This window comes from Lipotes vexillifer, unplaced genomic scaffold, assembly GCF_000442215.2.
Source record: "Lipotes vexillifer unplaced genomic scaffold, Lipotes_vexillifer_v1.1 scaffold150, whole genome shotgun sequence".
NCBI lineage: Eukaryota > Metazoa > Chordata > Mammalia > Artiodactyla > Lipotidae > Lipotes > Lipotes vexillifer.
Genome location: NW_006792921.1, coordinates 5683498 through 5695377, shown reverse-complemented (window position 1 = coordinate 5695377; position 11880 = coordinate 5683498). Strand labels below are relative to the sequence as shown.

The 11880-nt window shown below is 36.5% G+C and overlaps 1 protein-coding gene across 1 annotated transcript in view; it reads right to left on the bottom strand.

The window, feature by feature from the left end:
* Positions 1-11880, bottom strand: part of ZNRF2 (zinc and ring finger 2) — a 96516-nt gene that overhangs the window by 82900 nt on the left and 1736 nt on the right. The window lies entirely within an intron of this gene.

The window sequence follows — 11880 nt, the reverse complement described above, 5'->3', positions numbered from 1 at the left end:
GCAAAAAAAAAAAAAAAAAGACTGTCCACCACATAAGAAAAGAGAAAAGCCATTCTGGAAAATATGACCAGCCAAGAGAAAAGACAGTAATTTGGTATTCCTCAGAAAATGGCCCAGATAGATGACCTTACCTGCAGAGAGAGCTTCCAATCAGCTTTTCAGTGCCTTAAAGAATGAGTAACCAGCCAAAGATGATCAAACATTCGAAGAACCTAATGAATGACTGAAGCTAAACAAAGGGAAAATGCAAGTGGGAAGAAACTGATCAAGAAGGAAAAAAAAAAGCATATGCCTACACACGTACACAAAAACACATTTTAATATTCTTAGAAAAAGATATTGTACCCACAAAACAAAAATGGAACATATGAAAAAATTCATTATAAAAAGAAAGCTTTTGGAAAGTAAAAAAGATTACAGAAACAAAAATTCACTAAAAGGTTAGAAATAAAGTTGGGGGGGAAAATCCCCCCAAAAAGAGATTGAGACTTTTTTCTTAAAAAAAGAGAGAGAAAAGATAAAGCAAAAGATCACTCTAGGGCTTCTCTGGTGGCACAGTGGTTGAGAATCCGCCTTCAGGGGACACGGGTTTGATCCCTGGTCCGGGAAGATCCCACATGCCACAGAGCAACTAAGCCTGTGCAACACAACTACTGAGCCTGCACGCCACAACTACTGAGCCTGCGCTCTAGAGCCCATGAGGCATAACTACTGAGCCCACGTGCCTAGAGCCCATGCTCTGCAACAAGAGAAGCCACCGCAATGAGAAGTCCGCGTGCCGCAACGAAGACCCAACACAGCCACAAATAAATAAATTTGTTAAAAAAAAAAAGATCACTCTAAGTGTCCAACACTGAAATAACGAGAAAGGAAATTGGAAGAAGACATAATCACAGAAATAATTTTCTAAAAACTACCCAAAATGAAAGAGTTAGCAGACTGAAAGGGCCTGCCAGTATGCAGTGCAATGGATGAACACAGACGTATCTTAAGATATACAATAATGAAATTTTATAACCCTAGGGCTAAAGAAGATCTGAAATGCTTGGGGTGGGGGGTAGGGGGAGATGTTTCACACAAAGGATCAAAAACCAGAATGACATGGGTGTGCTCAACAGCAACACCAGAAGCCAGAAAACAACAGAGCAAATTTAAAAAATTAAAATTCTGAGGAAAAATAATTTCCAACCTAGAATTCTATATCAAGTCAAACTGTCAATCAAGAGTGAGGGCAGAAATAAAATATTTTCTTTCAGACACTGAAGTCTTAATGTCTTTTACTTTACACACATTCTTTTCTCAGTAAGACATAGAAGAGTGTGTTCTACTAAAAACAGTGTAGTACATGAAGAAAGAAAAGACGTGAGACCAAGGAACTAGGAGATTTAACCTGAGGGAAAAATGAAACTCCCAGAATGATAATGAACAGAGACCTCCCCCAATAACTAATTCAGAATGGGCTTGGTCAGAAGGCCCCAGAAGAGATTTAACAAGAACATGAAATTCACAGAATACATAGCTTATGAACAAATGTAAATATACAACTAAGGGAGGGTTTGGCAACTACATGCAAAACTAAACAAAAATTTTTTTTAATTGTACAGGAAAAGAAAAGCAGCCAACTGTGAACAGGATGCTGAATTAGTAGAAGTTAATTACACTTTACAACTAAGATACAGAATAAGTAACATTTAAAATACAACAAATGCAGGTAGTTCATCTAACTTCTGATTCACATCTGCAAATAACTAAGGAAATTATCTACCCTACACACTTCTTATGAGATGCAAATGAGTTAGTGCTTGTGAAATCACTTTCCAAATCCGTAAATTAATACATAAAAGTAATAGTATTAGTTCTATATTTAAAAAGACACTAAAAGTGGTCTATAATATTAAATATTCTTCATTTACGTTTTTTCTTAAGGAAACTAATGACATTCCTCTGAAGAACTCTTTAAGTGGCAAGATGGTGGAAAGAGTGAAACATGGGAGTTACTAAGGAACTGAGATTTCAAGGTGACCAGATGTACTTTTTGAAGACATGTTATAACAGATGGGAAATATGAAAAATTCCAAATCAAGACCTTAGAGATCTCAGACCAGAGCGTGTCAAAACACCAGCAAAGCAGTATATTCCTTTATCAAATGCCATGTCAACCAGGTTGCCTGAGATGCAGTAAATCATACAATATAAAAATGCCAAGCTTCTCAGATACTTCCCTGGAGAAGTAGCATACACTCAACAAAAGGACTGACCTGCCTTAACTTCTCACCAGCCATCTCCCCCAACCATCTCCAGCCACCCACAAAACATATTCAGACTGATTAAGAATGTTTTGTAGCACAGTCAAATGGTTATGAAAAAAAGAGCTATTATTAAGCACAGCATAATTTTATTTCTAAGACAACTTTATGATTGTCCCCATTTGTATAGTCCACATTATACCTATTTTCTTTGGCTCAAAAATTCAGTTTACATATACCTACTTTACACAAATAAAAACGTAACACTTCTCTCTGGAGAAATAAGTTTTTATATATGATGTGAATAAACAATACTTTTGGTGATCATTAGCCTTGTTATCAAATACAAAATGTATCTGAAGCACACTGAATATTTACAAAGTTTTTACCATCTGACTAGCACAGTAAATGCACTGTAAAACTTAATTCAAACATTCAGGGGAGATTCGTGGAAACAGAGACATATAGAAAAACTAAAACTAAAATTTTGGATTTTTTTTACAAAATCTGAGAAGTTGAGAAGAGTAAAGGACATGGTCTTCCTGAAGAGGGTGAGAATGAGAAGAGGGATGTGAGTCTTGAATGTTTTCATTTTTTATGGAGGTTCAAATGTTAGTTTAAAATAATGATATAACATACCTTATACAGATTACTTTAAGCCTCACAATACCACAAAACAAGATTTTTATCCTGATTTTAGAGATGAAAAAACTAAGGTAAGGAGGGATTAAATAACTTGCTTAAGGTCACACAGTATGGATGGACTTAATCCAGGCAGCCTGACTTGAAAACCCAAACCCTTCCCCATAACAGGATACCGCCTGCACATACAGAGAGAGCATTCCATCTCCTTCACTTCGGTGACTGATTTATGGATAGGCAAAGAACTCAAATCAGAGTCCTTCTGCTGGAGCTGGAGGGAAATATACCCTTCAGGCCACTCAGATAACATGTGGATGGAAGTAAGAGTGAGCCTTCAGGCCATCAGCTTAAAGGCCTAATAATCAATACAAGAGGATAAAACTAGGTAACAAGCAAAAGGAAACCAGGGTGTGGATGTGCACGCACACACACAGAATTGCTCAATTTCAGCTCCACGGACCCTGGTTCCCAAACTTGTTCCTTTGATTCTGTGGGCTATTTTAGGATCCTTTCTAATAATTTGAGACAAAATACTGTTTTCCCATTTAATGCTATTTCGCATTGTATATCTATCATGTGCAGTTGAAAAAGTCTTCAGATTCTCTGACTACAATGTAATATTCCTAGTTAATACTAGAGCTGTGCAGCATTGGTGATATAGTGGTGTGCACAGCTGCCTTCCTAGTTGACACTAGAAATAACAAAATGGTAGCAAGAACAACAACAGTAAATTTACCACCTAAAAATTTACCACAGCTACACTTTAAAATAACTCCCAGGTTAAAGAAAAACATCTAAATGTAGTTAATATAATTATTCCTCAACAGAGCTGACTTAAAATGAAAAAAGTATACTTAATGACAATGAAAATACTAAATGTCTAAAGCTGTGGGAAGTAACTGTATGTATTGAAGAGTAATCATAGCCTTAAATGCTTTTATTATTTAAAAAAAAGAAAAATAAATGAACTAAGAAGCTAAGAGAAAATAAAATTAACTACAAAATGAGAAAGAAACTAAAAGATAAAACAACTAATGAGATAAAAATGAATAATAAAAATAGTAACATTTGGGCTTCCCTGGTGGCGCAGTGCTTGAGAGTCCGCCTGCCGATGCAGGAGACGCGGGTTCGTGCCCCGTTTCGGGAGGATCCCACGTGCCGCGGAGCGGCTGGGCCCGTGAGCCATGGCCACTGAGCCTGCGCGTCCGGAGCCTGTGCTCCGCAAATGGGAGAGGCCACAACAGTGAGAGGCCCGCATAACGCAAGGAAAAAAAAAAAAAAAAAAAAAAAAAAAAAATAGTAACATTTATTGTTCAAACCAAGACCTGGCTCTTTCAAACAGATTACATGTAACAACCCCCTACACACACACACACACACACACACACACACACACACACAGATATATATGGTTTCTTTGTTCTTTTTCTCAGCTCACATGTATACAAATAGGATAAATTAATGAACTATCATGGACTAATCACAATTCAAGCAAAAATTAGGAATTTATCAAATTCCTAATGGTCAGAATTTTTTAAATTCAAATGATGCAATGTACTTACTCTTTTTTTTTTGATATACTAAATTTCTTTATTGTAAAAATAAAAGAGAGAGAGAGGGAGCACACACACACGGAATAAAATAATGGTCTGACAGCTATTACTCGAAATGCACCTACCAACATGCACTTGTTAAGTACCAAAAACCTCACTTGAGTTTTCATGGGAAGAAAAAAAATTATATAGATAGTCCTAAAAATTATACGTTGCTTGAAGAAGTTGCCCCTTCTAAAGGGCAATTTCAGCAATAAAGATCAAATGCCTTGAACAAATGCATATCTTTGGTTCTAACGATTCCTTGTCTCTGATAAATTTCTAAGAACTGGAGAAATATAAAAATTTGCATGCCAGGATTTTGACAGCAATAGTATGTTTAATAGTACCACCAAACTGCAAACTAACTGCAGTTGACCACTGAACAACACAAGTTTGAACTGTGGGAGTCAAATTATCCATGGACTTTCCTCAATATAGTAAATACTGCAGTACACCATCTGCAGTTGGTTGACCCCCCACACCTAACCGTGGATGTGGAGGAATGGCGATTTCAGAGGGGGGTACAAATGAAAATGGACTGCCCAGAGCACCTGCACCCTTAACCCACACGTTGTTCAAGGGTTGGCTAATCCCTCACTCCTCTGCATCTAATCCAGTTGGCTCCATCTTCAAAGAACCGGATATCTAGAGTCTGGCAACTCTTCACCAACGCCAGTGCCGCCACCCTGTCCAAGCCATTGTTATCTCTTGCCAAGAGTTTTGGCATCTTTGCTCGACTCTTGGTCTCTAGGGTCTACTCCCACACAGCGGCCAGAGCAATCCTTTAAGAGCCTAAGTCAGGTTACGTCAATCTTCTCAAAAAAACTCTCTAATGCTTCCCCATCTCTCTCTAAAACAAAATTCTAAAAACCAGGTTAATGGTTATGAGGCATTCATGAGACTGCCCCACCCCACTCCTCTCATCTTCTACCACCCTCTGCACTCCAACTACACTGGTTTCATAGCTGTCCCCAGAACACATCAGGTGCACCTTTCTAGTTACTGTTCTTCTGCCTGGGTTTGCTTCTCCCCTAGAGATCCTTCATGGCTTACTCCCTAAGTCTCTGCTTGAATGTCACCTTATCAGAGAGGTTATCCCTAAAACCCTATTTAAAATAGGGACAAATCTCCACCCCACAATCTCCATCTACCTTTCCACTCCATTTTCTCCATCACATTCTACGCCCTCTGACATACTATATATCTTACTTGTTTGTTTACTGTCTCCCCCAAGTAGAATACAAGGCCCATGAAAGCACGGAGCTTTCTTCACTTCTATGTCCTCAGGACAGTGCAAGGCAAAGTAGGTCTTCATTAAATATTTATTGAATGAATTCTGGAGTAGCAGGCAGTCATTAAAAATAATGCTGTAAAAAAAAAAATGATAGAAGAAACTGATGAAGTAGAAAGAGCATTTTATCAAGGAATATGTAACCCATGGATCAAAGAAGAAATCACAAGGGAAATTAGAAAATATTTCTAACTGAATGTTAACAAAACACTTCAAAATTTGTGGCATTCAGCTAAAGCCAATTCTTGGAGGGAAATCTGTAGCTTTAAAATCTTTTATTAGAACATCAGAAAGGTTTAAAATCAAAAGAATATACAAGAATGACTTTCAAATTTTCTATCTAAGACACATATATGGAAAAAAACAGACATCAACATTTTATTCTGGTTATTTCTCGTGGTAATATTACAAATGATTTGCAATTGCTTATATGTGCCTTTCTGTATTTTCCACATTTTAGTTTTGTCTAATGAACACATATTATTTTAATAAAAAACATTTTAAACAACTTCTTTTCCTTGTGCTTTAATTGTAATCGCTGGCCTCCTACTCTGCCTGTATCTTAAAATTCTTGCTCCCCGGGGTTCCATGCTTGCTCCTCAATTTACATCCATCCCTCAGTATCTTACCCACTGTTCAGCTTCACTTATGATCTGCAAACTGACCATTTCTCGATTTTTTGTAATGTCCTAAATTAGAGACTTACAGTTCCAATTGTTTAAAAGATGCTTCTAGATGGAAATCCTCAAAAGTTAACAAGCCTAAAAGGACTCATTATCATTTCCTAAAACTTGTTCTTTTCTTCTTTATTTTTAATATTGGTTAATGACAATACTACACACCCCCATTCTCAATTCTATCAGTTGTATATTAGAAATCTCAATCAAATCCTCTTCCTCACCTATGCCATGATTTCAATTTAGGCATCTTCCACCAATTATATTCTAATAGAGTCCTAACTTAGCTTCCTGCTACCACTCTCCCACTCCTAACAAGCAATTTAATCATGATCAGGGCAATTGTATACAGCTTTGAAGGCTCCCATCATATAAACTATGATTGTAATGGTGCCCCTGGCCTGATCATGATACCACCCTGCTTTAAAACTTGGTTAAGTAAAACAAACTTGTAGCACTGTAAAATCCTTCCAACAACTGGTTCAAGGTTATTCTTCTAGCTTCATATTCTCATCCATCATTCCTCTTTGCACCCTACAACCCAGACACACAACATTTCAAGATTCTGTATCAAAGCCAAGCCTTTTGTGGATTCTTCTTTAGTCTGTACTGTCCTCCCTGCAGAAAACTTCTAAATCCTTCAAAACACAGTTCAAATGTTATCTTCCTCTGTGAGGTATTCTTAGACTGCTCTAGTATTGATACCTCAACAAAGTATTTTGTCAACAGTCCTATTTATTATACCACCTGTTAGAAGTGTATAATCATCTCAAATTCAACTGAGAGCTGAGCAAGAACAGCAAGAAGCCCCATGTTTGTACCCCTGACAACTACAATGCCCAGCCCCTAGGAGGGGCTCAATTCATGTTTACTTAAACAACCCTTAGCACCTACAATATTACAACTTCTTCAAAGTAAATAAATAATGAGTTCAAAAATATGGTTAGAACAATTGTATGTTTAGCTGGTCAACCTAAGTCTATAATCAGGGTGGCCACACATGATCCCTGCCTCCTGATTTTTACACCTTTCTGTCATTCCCTCCCCCTTGAGTATGAGCAGGACCTGTGACTTGTTTATAACCAATGGAATGCAGCAAAGGCAATGGGCTGTGTGTGATTACATGTACATATTTACATAAGAGTGTAGCACCAGCCCATCTTGCTAGTCTCTCCTTTGCTGGCTTTGAAGAAGCAAGTTGGCAAGAGCTTAACAACCATGATGAAATGAATTCTGCCAGCAACCTGAGGGAGGGAGCTTGAAAGCAGACCCTTCCCCGGCCCAGACTCTAGATAAACAACCCAGTCCTGGCCAATACCTTGATTGCAGTCTTGCCAAGGACCCAAGCTAAGCTGCACCCAGACTCCTAACTCATAGAAACTGTGAGATCATAAAGATGTGTTGCTTTAGGCAGCTAAATTTGTAGTAATTTAATAAGCAGCACAGAAAACTATCCGCAACTGAATACTATCAAACCTAAGGTATTTCTGAACACTTTTTTCATACAAAGGGCATGTCTGCCCCAATTTCTAAACACTTAAATAAGCGTAGAACAAATTCAATTCATTGATAACACCAGTCCAGTACATACATGCAAAATTAAAACATTTAGGAGGTACTGTGCTACAAAAAGCAGTTCCTATACTTTTCTAACTCATTTGCTAAAATACCTGGCTGTACATATACCCAGTATATACAGTAAGTATAACATTAAGGCAATTCTTACAAAAACAAGATAAATAATAAACTGAAAAAAACTGGTATCTAATTAGTGGTATTGGCAACCAGAAAATAAATAAGAACCTACTCAATTGTTACCAGGCAAAGCAATCAAATTGGAGGCAGACGGAGGACCTGCTGTAGACACTACCTGTGAGTAAAACAACAGAGCTCTTTCTGGCTACGTGGACAGCAAGGCATCAAAAGTACTTAGGTCAGGAAGCTCTCATATCAGATGCCCAGTGCAACACAAACCACTCCTCCCTCTGGCACACCTTCCACCTTGCAGTCAAGAAAACTCAAAATACTCCCAAAGCAAAGACTTCCATGGCAGGGTCCACACCTTAGCATAACAAAGCATACAACACAAGGTATCTCCCTAGAGTGTTTAAAGGTTATGTGAGATTACAAGTGAGAAACATTAACCATCAGAGTTCTTGTGGGCTGCTTTTTTTTTGGGGGGGGGGGGTGGTTGGTGACGGGATAGTGGTTAGAAGAGTCATTTTTCTTAAGAAGCAGCAGACATTTCTCTTCTACCACCCCATAAAAGCCTTCAATTGAATAAAAGAACGTTCAGGAATAGAAAGTAGATTAATCACAATATCCCCAGTTCAAACATTTTAGCACTAGATACTGGTAAGAAGTAGTGACTGAGTACAATTCAATACAGTTAATTAATGGAGATAATCTAACACCTGAAAACCCACATCCATCTTGAAGATTAAGAGAAATAAGTCTGCCAAAAGTACAAATTTTATTTAACATATCGTTTTAAGTGATAACCTAAACTCCTTCAATAAAAGGAAGCATGTTTCCTAAGTAACAGGAGGCACCTGAATTACAATCAGATGACTGAAATACTCATAGGCACAACATGCCCAAAGAAACTCAAGCCAATCAATTAGGAGGAGGCCAAAAGCAACCCAGTACCATCAGTAAATTGTCTAGATTAATTCATTTCACCTTTTTACTTCCAAACTCATGGATGTAAGAGAAGCCCACATGGTTTCTCTAGAAATGAACTCCATTGACTGGTATAATTTTATAGTCCAATTTACCTCTGCCATCCTTGCTGGATCATTAAACACTATTTTACCACGCATATAATTGATTTTATGAACATTTAGCAACTTGATAGTGGAAAAAATGTAGACACACAATAGAGCCAAAAAAATCCTCTCTAAGATACCAAGTCTTTTAAATATTAGACTATTCCCTTAAAGACCTGTTTTAGAACAAACGTGATAAAGAAAAGGCTTTTGTTCACTGTAATAGTATTAAACTCAGCACTCTGAAAATAACAACAAAAAGAAAAACCTACTTGACCTAAAAACTCCTACATGTTTTATAATCATATTCTGATATACAATAATTCAGTTCTAAGAAGTTCTAGGAAATCTCTGTAAACTGAAATATGTGAATTAAGCACCTCTCTTCTGGTTCTCTAGAGGGAACTAAATAAGAGCGAATATAGCCAAAATACATGTCCCAAAGAGAGAAAAACATAAACCAACACAGAAAACCTCATTTAATTTGGTAATTCATTATGACAGAACTAGTAACAATTCAACTTGTCAGACTTCTAAATTTTTTTTTTTAGAAAGTGGTATTGTTTAGGTTTTCCTTTTCTATAAATTACATGACACCCTCTAAAGGAAAGATAATTTTGAATATTATTAGCACCATATTTCCCTATTAGGAGACAGTAACAGTACAAACATCAATTAAAATAAGTTTTATAAACTTACAGAAATAACTTTCCACTAATTTAGAAATATCCCTTTTCTCAATTTTCAGATGGAGTTACTTCATAATGCCCAAACATCTGTACAACTTGTAACTGAATAAACACATTAATACTATAATAGATAGTAAAAAATTAACTCAACACGGAGTATAATAAAGCCTAGATTTTAAAATAATAAGATTCATCACCTGGTTTCCTAAATCTCAGGATGATGACAAACATGCTTCTATTAAGTTTCCCTAATGAGCCCATCCACTGAAATACAGGTAAAAATCTCATTAAAGCAAATGCTGCTGGAAAGATGCTTTTTCACCTAAGTGTATTCCATCTTCCTGTCTTAATTAGGATTTAAGGTACTGGCACTTTGATCTGTTCCCATCATTTAATAAGAAAAAGTAATTTGTGATCCTCTTCCAAACTTTCTCAACTGGGGTTCCTCATCTGAATTACCAAACACAAGATTATGTGAATGACTGTTTTCTTAAATTTCCTAAGAAAGATACACAACTAGAAACATTCTAAATGCACAGGAGAAAAAAATTAATTAACTGCATACAATAGATGCCCTAAGACATTAGGGCTCCATTCTCTACGGAGACTTGGTTAAGAAAGGCTGCCACAGTTCTCAGTGTCACTGTGCTTCCACCAGGCCCCAGTCATCCTAACCCCCAAAATACTAAAAGGACTAAGTGCACAAATCTAGGAATTTAGATAAGAAAAAAGATAAACGCTTTACTTTTCCAACTTTCAGCAACTAGGTCTTCTTCATTTGCTCTTTTACTATGAATTAATAGCACAGGTGTCAACTATTTGCCCCTGCTCTGAATGAAACATATTTAAGAAAATAAACCCATACAAATATACTCTGTTCAAAGAAATTATCAGCCCTATTAAAAAAAACTGAATTAAGACACTCCATCAGTATACCAAAGAAATAAAAACTACTAATTTAACAAACCCTTTCCTATTCCCCCTTCTTTAGCAAGCTTCTAAATATACATAACTGCTAAATGCAAATTTTAATCTTAAAAAGATAATCATTTTTTAAAAACCAGCTTATTAGCCTTTATTCTTGCATTAATCTTCCACTCTCAAGAAACTGTCTTGTTATTCTTCGATGTGGTGACTACAGTACCTTCAGCTGTGTTAATTATGAATCACAAATCACAGTACGGTCAGCACTAATTCTTTTTCTCAAAAACAATTTTTTTTTAAGGGCTAATCTTAGGAAAAGTCAATATTTTTAGTTACATGGCAGAAATCACTTTAATAACAATTAATTAAAGTAAGGTGACTAGAGAGTTGTTCTACATTTTGAATATACAAACCAGTATTAAGAAGATGGAAAAAACTAGACATGACATTCCCATTTTTAATTTATGCTAAGGGGAATGCTGATAGTACAGAACAGAGCAGATAAATTACGTTATTGAATATTCCACTTTACCAACCACCTACTCAAATTTCTCACATTTATAAGCACATGAGTAAAAGGGGGACAGAAATGGAAATGATGGTGTTTTCACTATTCATCTGTGCTCAACTGTGAATGTAGATAACATGATGCATAACGCAATGATATGGAAACGTTTATCTTCTATAGCCTGCATCTCTAGCCAGAGTTAACGTCTACTTATTTTCATGAACTGGGAAGCGAGGGTGTCTTAATTCATTTATCAATAACCGTTTTGACAAAAAGTTCCTAAGCATAAAACATAACTGAAGAGGTAGAATTTGTTTTCCTCAGATCAGGGGCACCCTTACCCCTCTGTTTCTACATAAACACATATCGTTCAACTACTAAAATTTCCACTTTTCAGTGTCTTTCCCTGAACTCTAATGAACATGGCTTTTCAAAAGCACCTAGGGCTTTTACTGCATCTTGTAGGCAGAGTTATGATAATTAGTTTACCTCCTTAAAAAACTGTTTTCAATTTTTTAATGCCCTGTCCAAATTCAGCAG